This window comes from Schistocerca piceifrons, chromosome 1 (assembly GCF_021461385.2).
Source record: "Schistocerca piceifrons isolate TAMUIC-IGC-003096 chromosome 1, iqSchPice1.1, whole genome shotgun sequence".
NCBI classification, from domain to species: Eukaryota; Metazoa; Arthropoda; class Insecta; order Orthoptera; family Acrididae; genus Schistocerca; species Schistocerca piceifrons.
The window spans coordinates 197452708-197469861 of record NC_060138.1 but is presented as its reverse complement, the minus strand read 5'-3'; the positions used below and the strand labels follow the sequence as shown (position 1 = coordinate 197469861).

The 17154-nt window shown below is 41.6% G+C and overlaps 1 protein-coding gene across 1 annotated transcript in view; it reads left to right on the top strand.

Annotated features, from left to right (window-relative positions):
- LOC124799212 overlaps positions 1-17154 on the top strand; it is a 333002-nt gene that overhangs the window by 113119 nt on the left and 202729 nt on the right. The gene's annotated exons all lie outside the window — the stretch shown is intronic.

The following is a 17154-nucleotide window of genomic DNA, read 5'->3' as shown; positions in this document are numbered from 1 at the left end:
TGATACTTAAATCTATACTTGATGTTAACATATTTCCCTTCTTCAGAAACGCTGTCCTTGCCATCGCCAATCTACATTTTATATCCTCTCTCCTTCGACCATCATCAGTTATTTTGCTGCCAAAATAGCAAAACTCTTCTACTATTTCAAGTGTCTCGTTTCCTAATCGAATTCCCTGAGCATCACCTGATTTAATTCGGCTACACTCCATCATCCTTGTTTTGCTTTTGCTAATGTTCATCTTATATCCCCAATCTTCAAACTGATTACAAAGCGGATACAGCGCTCTTACTCAACGCGAATCACTGACACAAACAAAACTGCGAATCTCTGAAAGAGAACAATTATCATTATATTTCCCACCACAGGCTTTCTTTGAGAAAAGACTCACTGTCGTGAACATCCTAGGTTCAGCCTGCCAGATGAAAGGCAAGTGTTTTAAAAATTGATACCTTGTGATTATGGACGCTACGCCCAGGATGTGATACCAGCTATATAGAGATCTTTGAAACAAATGTGCTCCACTGCTCTGACTCTTCCAGCAGCAAAACTTCAAGACTGACTGAAAAGGAGATGCCACAGTATGGGAATGTTGAGCTGTTTTTGCATAAGATGCTGGGACTTAACATCTGAGGTCATCAGTCCCCTAGACTTAGAACTACTTAAACCTAACTAACGTAAGGACACCACACACATTCATGCCCGAGGTAGGATTCGAACCTGCTACCGTAGCAGCAGCGCGGTTCCGGACTGAAGGGCCTAGAACCGCTCGGACACAGCGGCCGGCTGCTGCAAGTGAATTATGCTGATTTATAGAAGCCATTCGTGGAAGGCTACATTACTACACAGCCAGAACTGTGGAGTTTATAAAATTATAATATGAATATTTATATATGTGTTTGGAGAGAGAGAGATTGATTTTGATTGAGACTTTACTTTAGGTCGTAACTGGTACCCGAATTTTGGTTGCTTCCTCCCTAAATGATCAGCTTCTGCACCACTTGGTGATGTACGAGGTGCATTCAAGTTCTAAGGCCTCCGATTTTTTTTCTCCGGACTGGAAAGAGATAGAAACATGCGCATTCTTTTAAAATGAGGCCGCGTTCATTGTCAATACGTCCCAGAGATGGCAGCACCGTATGGCAGATGGAATTTCACCACCAGCGGCGAGAATGAGAACTGTTTTAAATACTTAAAATGGCGACGTTTTCCTTACTTGAACAGCGTGCAATCATTCGTTTTCTGAATTTGCGTGGTGTGAAACCAATTGAAATTCATCGACAGTTGAAGGAGACATATGGTGATGGAGTTATGGATGTGTCGAAAGTGCGTTCGTGGGTGCAACAGTTTAATGAAGGCAGAACATCGTGTGACAACAAACCGGCACAACCTCGGGCTCGAACAAGCCGGTCTCACGACATGATCGAGAAAGTGGAGAGAATTGTTTTGGGGATCGTCGAATGACTGTTGAACAGATCGCCTCCAGAGTTGGCATTTATGTGGGTTCTGTGCACACAATCCTGCATGACGACCTGAAAATGCGAAAAGTGTCATCCAGGTGGGTGCCACGAATGCTGACGGACGACCGCATGGCTGCCCATGTGGCATGTTGCCGAGCAATGTTGACGCGTAACGACAGAATGAATGGGACTTTCTTTTCGTCGGTTGTGACAATGGATGAGACGTGGATGCCATTTTTCAATTCAGAAACAAAGCGCCAGTCAGCTCAATGGAAGCACACAGATTCACCGCCACCAAAAAAATTTCGGGTAACCGCCAGTGCTGAAAAAATGGTGTCCATGTTCTGGGACAGCGAGGGCGTAATCCTTACCCATTGCGTTCCAAAGGGCACTACGGTAACAGGTGCATCCTACGAAAATGTTTTGAAGAACAAATTCCTTCCTGCACTGCAACAAAAACGTCCGGGAAGGGCTGCGCGTGTGCTGTTTCACCAAGACAACGCACCCGCACATCGAGCTAACATTACGCAACAGTTTCTTCTTGATAACAACTTTGAAGTGATTCCTCATGCTCCCTACTCACCTGACCTGGCTCCTAGTGACTTTTGGCTTTTTCCAACAATGAAAGACACTCTCCGTGGCCGCACATTCACCAGCCATACTGCTATTGCCTCAGCGATTTTCCAGTGGTCAAAACAGACTCCTAAAGAAGCCTTCGCCGCTGCCATGGAATCATGGCGTCAGCGTTGTGAAAAATGTGTACGTCTGCAGGGCGATTACGTCGAGAAGTAACGCCAGTTTCATCGATTTCGAGTGAGTAGTTAATAAGAAAAAAAATCGGAGGCCTTAGAACTTGAATGCACCTCGTATTATAATTTGGAGGAAGTTATTGCTCTTCAAGAGTTAAAGTACGACTCTCTTGGTTACCTGGCCGTATTGCGGATAGCTTTGAGCCCATGTTTTCGTAGCGTATCATACCTAAGAGACCATTTTTGTAAGTAAATACGATCAAACAGCAGCCTGCTTTTCGTGAGAAAAAGAGATTGCTTGGCACACAAAGTTCGTTCAAACTGCACGTCCTGCTACATCAAAATTGGTCAGTGGAGTTCAGCATCATACTATTGTACAAGATCATAATCTAATTACTGTAATTAATAAATTATGAGAGGTTGTTACGTATTGAATGAAAACTATAGAGAATACATATCCTGTCCTCTATTTTAGTGAAGTTTGTACACTTACAATTCTGTCAATTGATAGCCTGCGACGACAATGAAGTTCACCTCCTTTTTCAAAGACAAGATAGTTCTATTCTTCACTTCCAGAAAATTTGTATACATAAATGTTTGACAACTCTTACACATACTTTACTCAGTTTTATCCCTACTATAGCAATTTTCATTACAGGTAACAATACGTTCTGAGCGACGGCCTAACAACACGTCCTCTTTCCACAAAATACAGATTAACAATCCTCTTTTTTTTAATCAATTGTCTTTTTTTTGAGAGTCCATACTCAAAGATTCACAACTACTATCGTTGGGGGGATTTGACGCTATAGACTTTCTTGCTGTCCAGCTGCGTTTCACTTCAAGTACTTTTTGAATCACATTTACATTTACGGTATTTACATACATTACTGAGCTTATCAGAATAAAATCAGGCACAAGTTAGTTAAATAAAGGACAATGAGGCTCATATAACAAATTAACCATCAGAACAGAAAATCTGGGGAAATTATGTCAGGATTGCACAGCTGTCAAGCCTTGCGCCTCGATCCTCTTGCAGCTTAGAGGATAAAAGTGCCACAACTTTATATATAGTAGCAGACTGAGTCTGTATACATACCTCCAGTTTTACACAGGCAGTATGCACTCCCTATCAACACCAGGGGAGATCTACACTAGTCTGTGAGTTGACATGGGCCAAGAGGCCGCCATCATACAACAGTCTTCGCCATCTGTGGGCTTGCTGTATGCACTGCGTCTGAATGCTGCTGAGTTGGTGCCTACTGTCCGGTGGGTCATCTGCTGGGTAACTTCTGAACGCTGCTGGCTGCCTACTCTGGGGTCCATGGTTCATGACTGAGGCCACTATCCACCCAGCCATAATTACCTGTGCAGGCAACTCTGTGCTGTCCGTCGACGTCGATGTCTTTGTGAGCCACTGCTGTCCACGTTGAAACCCACACTGCTTGTACTGTGTTGTGTATTTTTGCAAATTTGTGTGGCTACCTGTAGCAGCCACCGCTTGCGATCCTGCTCAGGCAGAGTCAGCACCACGCCTGCAATGCTGACTGCATCACCTCACTCGACTGCCACAAGCTGTATAATGGGACGCCACACGCAAGCCGTGACAACAGATCGTTGCTGCGATAAGCACTCTACATCGTCTAAGACCAGCTGATGTCTTGGGGACGTCGGCCGTTATCTGGTAACGTCATAGCTGTAGTATTTCGATGTGAAATATGTAAGAACACAGCACTGCTACTTCTAGGACATGATCTCAGAGCGATACCTGCTATCCACTGCAGCCACACCTAGATTGGATTTCAGGCCATCCACACAACTAGCAGCCCAGCTCCACCACCAAAAGTAGACCTCCTTCACCCCAAGCCTCTACATAAAATATATATCAATATCACTTAATCCACATTCCACTGAATTTGTGTGAGACATCTTGACCTACGAAAGATCTGAATTTATTCAGTTAAATTGCCCCAGTAATTACAAAATTATTAATTCTATACACAATGGATGATTTTCATTAGAATATGAGCTAAAGTTAGTGCATGGAATGATCTGATATGTCTTGATTTGGATAGTTTCCTTTGTGAAATATTCGATACATCTTAAGGGAAGGTTGAAGCATGGGAAGGGATGCCGTTCTGATTTGTAGGAGGTGGAACATCAATGATCGCCATGGGTCGCATTTTATTTGTTCTTTTGACACTTGATTGCGATGTACCTTTACAAAAAAGGTAGACGTAATGCAAAACATGAAACACAGACAACGAGAATAATTACACAGTCTTAATTACATAGTCTCCTAATACTGTTAATCACGTAAATTCATGCACACGGTGATGATCCTATTGACATAGTTTACTTTATGTACGCTGTGGAGAAGTGGGATAGAATGGGAAAAAGCCAGAGGAAACAATTCACTCAAACACTCAGAAATCAGTGTACAAGGCTTCAGAAATAGATGAACTACAGATCTACTATAACAAGGAATCCCAATGGATCAAAAGTAGGGGGAGTACAGGCATGTTACTGGACATTATACCGTCCCCAGCGAAATACCAAGAAAAGACTTAAAACATTATCTATAAAGAAGAGGCATTTAAAAATTGAATAATAAGTGGACAGTAGCCGCGCAGGCGAACACGTATTTTTCTCATGTATCCGTATTATAATAATTTCTCTGTGTAAGTTTCGAGGGCAAAGAAATATAACAAAATGATCTAAAAGAGACGACAAGATACGCTCTTTTGTTAATTTTTTAGTCGTCTTCACTTCTTCTGTTGTCTTGTTTGCGTGTAGACGGACATCTTGCGAGGAATGGGAAAGGTAAGCATATTTGTACTAATTAAGCAGATAATATATTGATTTAATATTATTGTTCATTCTTAATTTGTAAGAGGTGATCTCGATTTCATATCCGCCTTCCTTGAATTAACTTGCATTCGAGAAATATACAGTGCAATAATAGCAGCGGCCGATGCAGCCAACGACGCCATTACATGACGATATTAACTAATAAAAATGAGCGGAAGTGAAAAAAGAGCTCGACCGCTATTAACATAATATACATTTTTCTCCACAGCCGCCCGACGTTGCAGAAAATATGGAAAATACGTAGCTTTAAGATTCTTATTTTCAGTACAACAGCCGAGAGTCAGAGCCTGGGCTCCGACTACAATGCAATGGTTAACGGAGGTAAGAAAAATACTCTCACGCGTGTGTGGGCCGCAATTGCAATTAATAACTAAAGATTTTTTGCTTTAAAGTGAACTAACTAGCCGAGGAAACTAATATGAAAAGTTTATTCCATTGTTCAACTTATATGCTCATGTTTTAAGATTCAGCGAGTCTAACGTTCATTAACGTAACAAATATTTTCCACTGAAGATTAATATTCTTAAAAAAGAAAACTTCACAAAAGATTTTAAATGTAAATCAAAATTGAATGAAATATCATTTTGATCAAGGACCACCACGTAAGTCGGCAACAATCACCATTACCAATCAATTTCTGTAGTAAATAATAAATTAAATTACGACGGCTGACGGACGCGAGAACATGTACCATCAAAGTCAAAAACACGTTATATTTTATAAATACAAAATGATAAGAAATTCGTTACATACGTTTGTACTCATTCTGCCCGTAATAGAGCACAATTTTGGTCATTGGATGCAAGATAAGGGACGCATGGCAGATTCTGTTTCCTACATTAATGTTCGATTTTGAGAAGAAACCCCTTAACGTAGATTAATATTCTCGTAAGACGGACACGAAATAATAGAATATGGTCGCTGAAGCGGATGGAAGTCTCATGTAACCGACTTAGAATGAGCTTCGACTAATTACGTTACCATATGGCTTCGTTGCTGACAAAAGAATCAAGAACAAAGCATCATACAACACAGTACTACGTAATCATTTCCGAAAGAAAAGGGTTTTGAAATTTTCGGGACAAACACAAATTTAATTTAACAATGAACCAATGCGCAACACACTAAACTCATTGAACTACAGTCACAGATGGATACGTCTTCTCACAGACGAAGTCTATCTCACAAAACAACATTCTACACATAAAATCGGATGTATACAACCAGAAACATAATCGAAAACTGAATTATTGACTTGTAATTGTAATGAAACAGACGAAACCGCTACATGATGAAAAATCAACTTAATTCGTAACATCAAATCATATTACTGGGATACCGTGTTATAATCGTGAAGAGTATGTGAATGTTCGTAAATTTCGGATGTTGGGTCCTAGTTAAGACAAGACAAGAAGTGTTATTCGCTGCCAAGTGCAGATCAGTGAGACTGACAAGGAATTGTATATCTCAGACTCGCCCCACATTTACCGCTAATCCCCCATCGCACTCGAATTCTGTCAGTTTGGTATAGCTCATGCTTACAGGTGTTACTTGTCTGGTTACTCGCAGATCTTTCAAAACAGACTGTGTCATTAATCCAATCATCCAAAATGGTAAACAGAAAATAATGCAGAACAAAAAGGCATCATTACATAAAAACACAATATATCGCACATTGTTCCACCAGAATCTCCTCACAACAATGAAAGGGTGAGACTCATTGTGACTAACGTAATACGAACGATTCTGTGGTCGGGGCATTCGCAGCTGTGGTAACACGTTTTATAGCCAGAACTCCTCAGACATCTATATCTTGAACCAGTTTTATTAAGACACTACTGATTTCTTGCATATCTAAACAACAAGAGATAAACAATGATTGAGCTATACATCGTAGTGATATCAGAGCCATAAGTGTCCGCCCCTGGTAGCTGAGTGGTCAGCGCGACAGAATGTCAATTCAGAGTGTCTGGGTCCCATTCCAGGCTGGGTTGGAGATTTTCTCCGCTCAGGAACTGGGTGTTGTGTTGTCCTAATCACCATCATTTCATACCCTTCGACGCGCAAGTCACCTAAGTGGCGTCAAATCGCAAGACTTGCACGCGGCGAAAGGTCTACCCGACGGGAGGCTGTAGTCATAAGTACATTGTTACGAGAACAGACAAAAACACAAGTATACTTTAAAAATTTAAAAGATGATGAAAATCATTCCAGAGACTACAGAAGACGTAATGATGATGATGATGAAGTCCCATACTCCGTGACGGAGCGTAGGGGAACGATGCGGGAGTGCCGCACCGCCGTACTAGGCAAGGTCCTAGTGGAGGTGGTTTGCCATTGCCTTCCTCCGACCGTGAATGATGATGATGAAGACGACACAACAACACCCAGTCATCTCGAGGTAGGAAAAATCCCTGACCCCGCCGGGAATCGAACCCGGGACCCCGTGCTCGGGAAGAACGCTACCGCGAGACCACGAGCATAGCTAAAAACTAGTCCGACTGAAAAAGATGCACCACAAAGGATTTGTCCGACTGGGACGGACATCGGTAGATGTAACGTACACTGACCGGCCAGAACCTGTCCAGGCGATAGCAGCGTCACCTGGCTAGGAATGACTGCTAGTCAGACACACACGCGGTGCATGTAGTATCAGTGAGTTTATTGTTCGTGTGTAGAATAGGGAAGGCGCGCCATCTATCTGAGACTGACTAAGGGCAGTTGTATGGCCCAGACGATCCGCACGAGCATTTTGGAAACTGCACGACTTGTCCGGTGTTCGAGGAGAGGTGTGGTGATTGTCTTCGACACGTGGCAAAACCAACGTTAAATCCCGTCCAGACGTCGTGGGGTCGGGCGGTCACCCCTCATTACAGATGTCGGCCGTCGTATGTCGGGCAGACTGGTAAAACAGGCGGCGAACTATGGCGTAACTAACATCTGATTTTAATATTGGGCAGAGTACAAGTGTGTCTGAACACACAGTACATCGAACACTCCTAACGATGGGCCTCCATTGCCTGGGCATGGGTCATTGTTAACACCACAACGTCGGCAACTGTGCCTGAAATTGTCACGTGACCAGCTGGTAAAAGGCAGCATGACGGATAACGAATATCGTACACTGGTTGTAGACCACGTAGACCCCTTCATGACGATCATGTTCCCCGACAATAGTGGCATTTTTCAACAAGAGAATGCGGCATGTCACAAGGCCAGGAGTGTGACGGAGTGGTTCGAGGAACATAATGGTGAGTTTCAGTTGATCTGCTGGCTCCCTAACTCGACAGATCTGAACCAGATCGAGCACATCTGGGATGTGATTGGATGTAGCACCAGAGCTCATCGCCTTCCTCCCTGAAATTTTCGGGGGTCAGGTGACTCGTGTGTACGGATATGGTGCCAACTCCCTCCGGCGACCTACTAAGTCGTGATTGCTGCCATGCCACGATGCGTCACCGCTGTTACCTGCACCAAAGGTAGACATATCAGCTATCAGATAGGTGGCCTTAATGTTCTGGCTGATCAGTGAACTTGACAGGAAAACGAATTATTACAATTCTAGAAAACTTGGATGTTTTTTACATGAGAAAGATCTTCACAAATGGAGCAAGTGAATAGCACGTTGGTCCGCCTCTGGCTCTTATGATTATCCGGCTTGGTATTGATTGACAGAGTCGTTAGATGCCTTCTTGAGGGATATTGTGACAAATTCGGTCCAACTGGAGCGCTAGATCATCAAAATCCCGAGGTGATTGGAGGGCTCTATCCTTAATGGTCCAAATATTCTCTGTTGAGGAGAGATCTGGTGACCTTTCTTGCCAAGGCAGGATTTGGCAAGCACGGAGACAAGCAGTAGAAACTCTCGGTGTTTGTCGGCTTCCCATATCTTTCTGAAATGTAAGTCCAGGATGGATTGCCATGAAGAGCAACAAAACCGCGCTTAGAACATCGACGAATTACGGCTTGCTTTAAGGGTGCCACGGGTGTTGTCGGTCTGGAATCTGATTGAGTGGAGTATGTCTTCAGTGATGAGTCCTACTTCGAATTGAGTCCCAATGATCAGCGAAGCTGTCTATGGAGATGCCGTGGACAGCTTTGGAATACCAGCCTGACTATTGCCTGCCATACGGCCAAACAACCAGGAGGGATGGTTTGGGGTGCAGTCTCTTTTCATGGAGGGACCCCTTTGGTTGTCTGTCATCAGTGCCACTCTTGCAACACTCCCCTAGCTCCCAGGGAAAGGAAAAATATAGCGTATTCAGTGGCTTTTCTTCAATAAAACTATTTAATAGTCTGTATTACACATTTTTTTCTCATGGTCGGAACTGGAAATTTTTATGGCTACTTACAAGTCTCCATTCTTCTTTTAAAATATTAAAAATGCAACTTTTCCCCAGGTCGAGCCCCCCCTCCCCCTGCCCCTACAGACTACTGTATGGGCGTCCTTGCGTGGGTGGCTCTGTGTAGTACTGACTTGGTGGTAAGCATTCTGCTTCTTGCCTCAATGATTCGTTGTTTTTGATCCAGAATGTCACTTTCGCTCATTGGTTATAGGCGCTTTCTTGTTACATGGCGTGGTTTCCAGGAGCGTTCTGACAGTTGAAGAAACGATAAGTCCTCCTGTTATGAATATCTGCAACATCTTTCTCTTTTACATTTCAAACAATATGAAACAGATATGCAGATTCAAGGCATTCAAAGCGCAAAAGGAACTGTATCATTTACAACACGCATTCTGTTGTGAAAATATTTTACTATAACATGAGTGTGGCATCCAAATATTCCACAAAGAATTCCAGGGACAATGGCTTGTGTTGTCTGGGGAGAGACCAAACAGTGACGTCATCGGTCTCATCGGCTTAGGGAAGGACGGGGAAGGAAGTCGGCCGTACCCTTTCACAGAAACCATCCTGGCATTTGTCTGGAGAGGTTTAGGGAAATCATGGAAAACCTAAATCAGGATGGCCGAACGCGGGATTGAACCGTCGTCCACCCGAACGCGAGTCCAGTGTGCTAACCACTGCACCACCTGGCTCGGTGGACAATGACTCCATCAAGATGATGTACTCTATGTTGTGACATGTTGAGCTTACAAAAAGTATCAGGCAAGAAAGATATACTTCTAGCAAGATTGTAAAAAGTAGATAATTTTTATCTTTTCCTTTGTAACGTTGGTCAGCCTATCAACTGACATCGTTCGTGATGGTGAGTACAACCTTGCGGTGGTTTTCTAAATTTGAGAGGCATAACGTGAACTACCTTGTCATTTTTTGGTGTTTGGATCTCGAGTGAGAAAGAGTGTATAGCCACAGTACAGTTCACAATCTCTTGCCTGTTTCACTGTTTCTGCTAACATACTATTGTAGCCGAATTAAGTCGGGTGATGCTGAGGAAATCCGATTAGGAAATGAGACACTTAAAGTAGTAAACGAGTTTTGCTATTTGGGGAGCAAAACAAGTGATGATGGTCGAAGTAGAGAGGATATAAAATGTAGACTGGCAATGGCAAGGAAAGCGTTTCTGAAGAAGAGAAATTTGTTAACCTCGAGTATAGATTTAAGTGTCAGGAAGTTGTTTCTGAAATTATTTGCATGGAGTGTAGCCATGTATGGAAGTGAAATATGGACGATAAATAGTTTAGACAAGAAGAGAATAGAAGCTTTCGAAATGTGGTGCTACAGAAGAATGCTGAAGATTACATGGGTAGATCATATAACTAATGAGGAGGTACTGAATAGGATTGGGGAGAAGAGTAGTTTGTGGCACAACTTGACTAGAAGAAGGGATCGGTTGGTAGGACATGTGTTGAGGCATCAAGGGATCACCAATTTAGTATTGGAGGGCACCGTGGAGAATAAAAATCGTAGAGGGAGACCAAGAGATGAATACACTAAGCAGATTCAGAAGGATGTAGGTTGCAGTAGGTACTGGGAGATGAAGAAGCTTGCACAGGATAGAGTAGCATGAAGAGCTGCATCAAACCAGTCTCACGACTGAAGACCACAACAACAACACTATTGATTACACAGTATCACGCTAAGTTCTCTTTCATGTCACATATTGTTTATGAAGGATTTTAAACACAAAGTGTAATGGCAGCCATCTTGTAAACTGATCGTTATTGTCCCATCCAATAGTATACAAGGTGAAGGTGGTCATCCTCCACTAACCATCAGTCTCCACTAAGCATCATTCTCCACTGACCAATCTCCAGCCTGTAAATGACCATTATTCACCACTGACTATCATTCTCCACCCTGTAAACTGACCATCTTTCTGCAACGACTATCATTCTCCACCTTGTTAACTGACCATAATCCCCAATGACGATCATTCCCCACAATGAAAACTGACCATCATTCTCCATCCTATAAACTGACCATTATTTTCCACTGACCATCATTCTCCACCCTGTAAATGACTATCAGAGTGCAATGACCATCATTCTCCACCTTGTAAACTGGCTATATTCTGTACCGACCATCATTCTCGATCCTCTAAACTGACCATCACTCTCCACCCTATTAACTGACCACTTTACACTGACTGTATTCTCCAACCTGTAAATCAGCCCTTATTCTCTACTAGCCATCGTTCTCCACCCTATAAACTGATCATCACTGTACAGTATGTAAACTGACCACCATTTCCTACTGACTTTCACTCATCACCCTGAAAAAAGACCATCATTCTCTAACATGTAACCTATCATTCTTCTCACTACAAATTCCTATCATTCTCCAATGAGCATCATCTCCATCCTGTAAACTGACATTTCTTCAGGTCTTTATTCTTCACCCTGTATATTGACCATCATTCTTCACAGACCACCATTCTCTACTGACCATCAGTCTTCACTGACCATCATTCTCCATTGACCATTATTCATTGCACCATAAATTGGCCATCATTCTCCTCAGTGTAAACTGACCACCATTCCCCAACCTGTAAATTGAACATCATTCTCCATCCTGTAAAATAAGCATAATTCACAGAATGGTACACATTTATATGTCCAGATCGGTAGAAAATGGGCTGAAGAAAATTTGAAAGAAGCACAATAAGCTATTGCTGAAGGCTGATATATTAGGAAGAGTGTTCGAAATTTTAGAAAACAAATAAGACTCAGTGCAAACGAGATTGAAGAGTGGGAAGATAACAGACACAATCTTAGGAAGGAAGCGTGCATGCCTTCTTAAAGCTGAAACTCAGTGTGTTTGAAGAGGCGATTCAAGAAACATACGCTTCTACTTCCCATGAGACCAGCTTCCAAAACACAGTGAATCAGTATGTACCGGAACAATATTTACATAGTCTCTCACCGTTAATTATTATTTATGATATATTTCATGCCATAATCTTAATTTCTGACCATAACATTAATTTCAGACTCTAATAGTAATTTCGAACCCGATTCCAGCTGTGCCTAACGTTGGATATCCAAATCTCGTCAGGTTTTGTTGAAATCTCGACTAAGTATTCACAGGAAACCACCGTTGCTGCAAAAGAGGCAAGGCAATCTCAAGGTGAGTCTGTGCTGAAAAAAGCTGTTAAATCCAATTTTCAACCGCTACAGAGATTGGAGAGACTATTCCTATAGAAGAAGAAGAAGACGGACCGAAAAGAAAAAGACGAATATGATAAAGCAAAAGGAACAATGTGTGTACGAAAACAGAAGGTGGAGATATTGAAGGAGAAGCAGAGAATTTTTGCGATGAAGCATATGGTGATGATGAAGAAAAAGAAGAAGAAGACGATGATGAGGAGGACGATTAGAATGAGGAAGATGATGATGAAGTTGAGGATGATTGTGAAGATGAATACAATGAGGAAGATGATGTTCCCAATTGGAAGATTACCTCCAACAAAGTGTCAGTAGGTATAGACTGTGTCCACTGAAATAACGTGCATAAGTTTTCAATAGTAAAGCAATTAGATGTCTTTAATGAAGTAATATAGATCGAAGAGAAATTTCGAGAAGAATCGATTATTGCTTGAAGTTTACTGTGGTTGTACATAATAAAGTGAAAGACTTAGTTGCAGAACGGTAAGTTGTGTGTGAGAACTCTTAGCTACAGAAATGAGGTACTCAGATAAATAATGATGGACTTACTACATTAAGCCGTATTCTCGCTAATTAATGACAGGACGAAGAATGGTTATGATGCTGATACTGGGAGGGAAACAGGTTTGAACAGGTTCACCTTACCAGAGGCTTCTGTTAGGCAATCGCCGTTTGTAGTTACAATAAAAAGCATTTACTGGTGATAGTCATTCTGATCTATTGCTATGCTTCCAAACATGGGAAGATGTATGGATGACTGGTGAACGTACTAAAACTGCTTTTTGGGAGCATAGCGTGTTGTTATTGTCAGTGTCGTTAGAATAGCATTGAATATTTCGTTAATGCTCGTCAGAACATGCACTTAATATAGTAAGCTAGATCAGCCCAGGTGTGCTTTGTACAGCCTGAGAAGGGTACAGTGGCCAGTGCATCGCCACAGCCTGGCTTGACTGTGGACGTCTGTAGAAGCCACTGCACTCTCGTTGATTGAAGCTGCGCTTAGGCTTCGCCCCAGAAATCTACCTACTCTTGTGGCTCGTTGTAGACAGAAGATCCAGCAGCAACACAAAGACCAGCACAACAGGTGGTCCCAACAGTAGTTATACCGCCTAGGATTTGTGGCACGGCTACTCTGCTCTCAAGATGAACAGATTGTGGTTGTGCTAATGGTTCCTCTTCACAGAAGATTGGCCTTGTCCTCAGTTAGTCATGGGTCTGACGGCCAGGAATGCTGCTTGCTGAGGGAAGTTCTCTCCACAGGCAAACGGCTGTGGATTTATAGTAATGGATCCTAAGCTGGTGGTAGCTGGTGACACTTAGTCGTATTCATCAGGTCCATCTGTTTAATTCCCACCCACGTGTACATGTTGCTTTGTATATGCAAGATTAAGGAACCCCTAGTGATCAAATTTAATAACTTTTTTCAACCCACAAGATAAATTCGGTGTTAACTATTCTCAGTTGTTTACTTCATGTAGAAACTTTGGAATCATCATTAATACTATTATATTCCATCTAAAGTAGAGTAAATTCAAAGCTTAAGTGTATGGTAATCGCCATTATAAGTTTTGTTTCATATTACGAGCGTAACCCCTTCCCCCTATCTGCCAGTATCACATCAGTGTCCGTGTGAACAGGTTTCACATTGTGCCTTCATACTGCTATCAAATTTATTGCGAAAATACTAGACGGATTTACATAAATTGATGAAGATATAATATTTGCTTACCAGCCATAGATAGCCAAGTTCAAAAATTGCTTAAATTGCCCACTGCCTTGCACAGTTTGTGGTACACGCCCTCTATCCCATTAACTTTATGCACTTGAACTTAAAGTGGCATGCTTGTTGTATTCATGAGTGTAATGCTCATATTCAACCTCCTGTCCCACCAATAAATCATTTACGATGACAGCTATGTTCATAAGGAGACAAAATTTAAAGATTGTTGCTTACATTGCCACCCTATGTGGACTCAAATGTGGAGACAAATTGCCAATTTAGTGTTTCCTTGCTTCAGTTTGAAATCAATCTGAATCTCAGTTAAAGTAAAACCTTTTCCATTACTACTCCGCCTCAGTCAATCTAAAGAAATATTTTTTGCCCAGTAATTACCATTCTAGCCCTTATTATTGAAATTTTTATGCAAATTAATCAAATCAGCAGCTGATGAAATATAATCTACGGCAAGTTTAAAACAAAGTGTTACCAGCTCCCATACTCTATGTATTGACCCATGGTCACTTGCCATTCTAGCGTTATCCGTTGCGTTCTTAATTAATTTCTATGATAATTTTGTAGGGGTTTACATTGACTCATTCATTAAATAGATTATTTGGCCTATTCAATAAAATAATTAAAATCGAGTTAACAACCACTGCACGTAACTTGCAGTATCAGGAGCACACCTGTCAACGACCAGACATTCAGTATTCTTAAAAAGAACGCAATAGGAGAAAAAATTTCAATATATGACCCAGTTGTCATGTTGACTATACGTTTAATGGCTCAACATTTTCGAAACTTTGCAATGAAACCTTTCGGTATATCCATTCAGTTGTGGATGGAAAGAAGGAGTGAAAAGTATTCAGATGTGAAGTAGGTGACACAACGTCTTCAAGACATAAAATTTGTACACTGATCTGTAATTACAGCATCAGGAGCCCTAAATGCTAGTATCCAATTATTAATCATTGCATGTGTTTGCATGCTCGTCTAGAACCGTTATCACCATATGAGCTCGGAAAAGTGATCTGTTATTGTCAGAATATACTTATTACCAGTTAGTATCCTATTAAATGGTCCAAGAATATTCAAACCAAGCATTTCAAAATGTTTTGTCACTTCTGGCAATGTTTGTAATGTAATACTCTTGCACACATGGCGCACAGTCTTTCTCATATTTCTTAACATCTTGCTTTCTGGTTCTCCATCAGAAATTTTCTGATGGGCGTCTATCTGTTGTTCTATGGCCCCCATGACCTGCTAATGGGTGATCATGTGAATGTTACAATACTTAATTTCTGGACAATGTTGGAACCACCACACGTGGTCCACACTTCAAACTTCTGCACAGCAAATCATCATGTGTCACAGACTGAGGCAATGATCTAAAATCCTGACAGTTTATATCAGCTACTTGTGCCTTTTGCCACCCTGACAAGCTTCTCCCTGCAGAGCTCCAATTTTCCTGCTTTGCATGTCTGCTGTAGTGTGTATCTTGCTTTGTTTATGCAGCACTTCGTAATTAAACTTGTTTGACTTCTATGTCCACCACATTAATCCCTATAGTCACTTGGAGTGATCAGTAATTACCTCAAATGTTTCTCTGTATAAATAACAGCAAAAGGAGATACAGTATCCTACGATACTGGTAATGCCCCATGGTGTGGAAAAAGTTATCTTCGACCGGTCTTACGGAACTAATTCATGTTGGTGGTAGCAACTTTTCAAATCCTTAGTTGAGAGGTATTTAGGCTGACTCATTGTCGAGTGTCTCTCTAATGTTCGGAACAGGATAGGAATCAGTTATAGTCATTGCATTTAGGAATCGTAATTTTTTGTACAATGACAATGTTCGCACTCCAGGGGCTACCACTTTTCTCAATGATTCGTAAATCAATTGCTAGTGAATGAATTTCTCCATCAATGGCTGTAAAAGTTTTTAGAAAACATCGTTCCTGTAAAACACAACTAGCTCTTTATTCACATGAAGTGTTGAGTGCTATTGACAAGGGATTTCAGATCGATTCGGTATACCTGGATTTCCGGAAGGCTTTTGACACTGTACTACACAAGCGGCTCGTAGAGAAATTGCGTGCTTATGGAATATAGTCTCAGTTATGTGTCTGGAGTTGTGATTTCCTGTCAGAGAGGTCACAGTTCGTAGTAACTGACGGAAAGTCATCGAGTAAAACAGAAGTTATTTCTGGTGTTCCCCAAGGTAGTGTTGTAGGCCCTTTGCTGTTCCTTATCTATATAAACGATTTTGGAGACAATCTGGGCAGCCGTCTTCGGTTGTTTGCAGATGATGCTGTCATTTATCGACTAATAAAATCATCAGAAGATCAAAACAAACTGCAAAACGATTTAGAAAAGATATCTGAATGGTGCGAAAAGTGGCAGTTGACCATAAATAACGAAAAGTGTGAGGTCATCCACATGAGTGCTAAAACGAACTCGTTAAACTTCGGTTACACGATAAATCAGTCTAATCTAAAAGCCGTAAATTCAACTAAATACCTAGGTATTAAATTACGAACAACTTAAATTGGAAGGAACACATACAGAACGTTGTGGGGAAGGCTAATCAAAGACTGTGTTTTATTGGCAGGACACTTAGGAAAAGTACTAACAGACTTACTAAGGAGACTGCCTACACTACGCTTGTCCGTCCTCTTTTAGAATACTGCTGCGCGGTGTAGGATCCTTACCAGATAGGACTGACGGAGTACATAGAAAAAGTTCAAAGAAATGCAGCACGTTTTATATTATCGCGAAATATGGGAG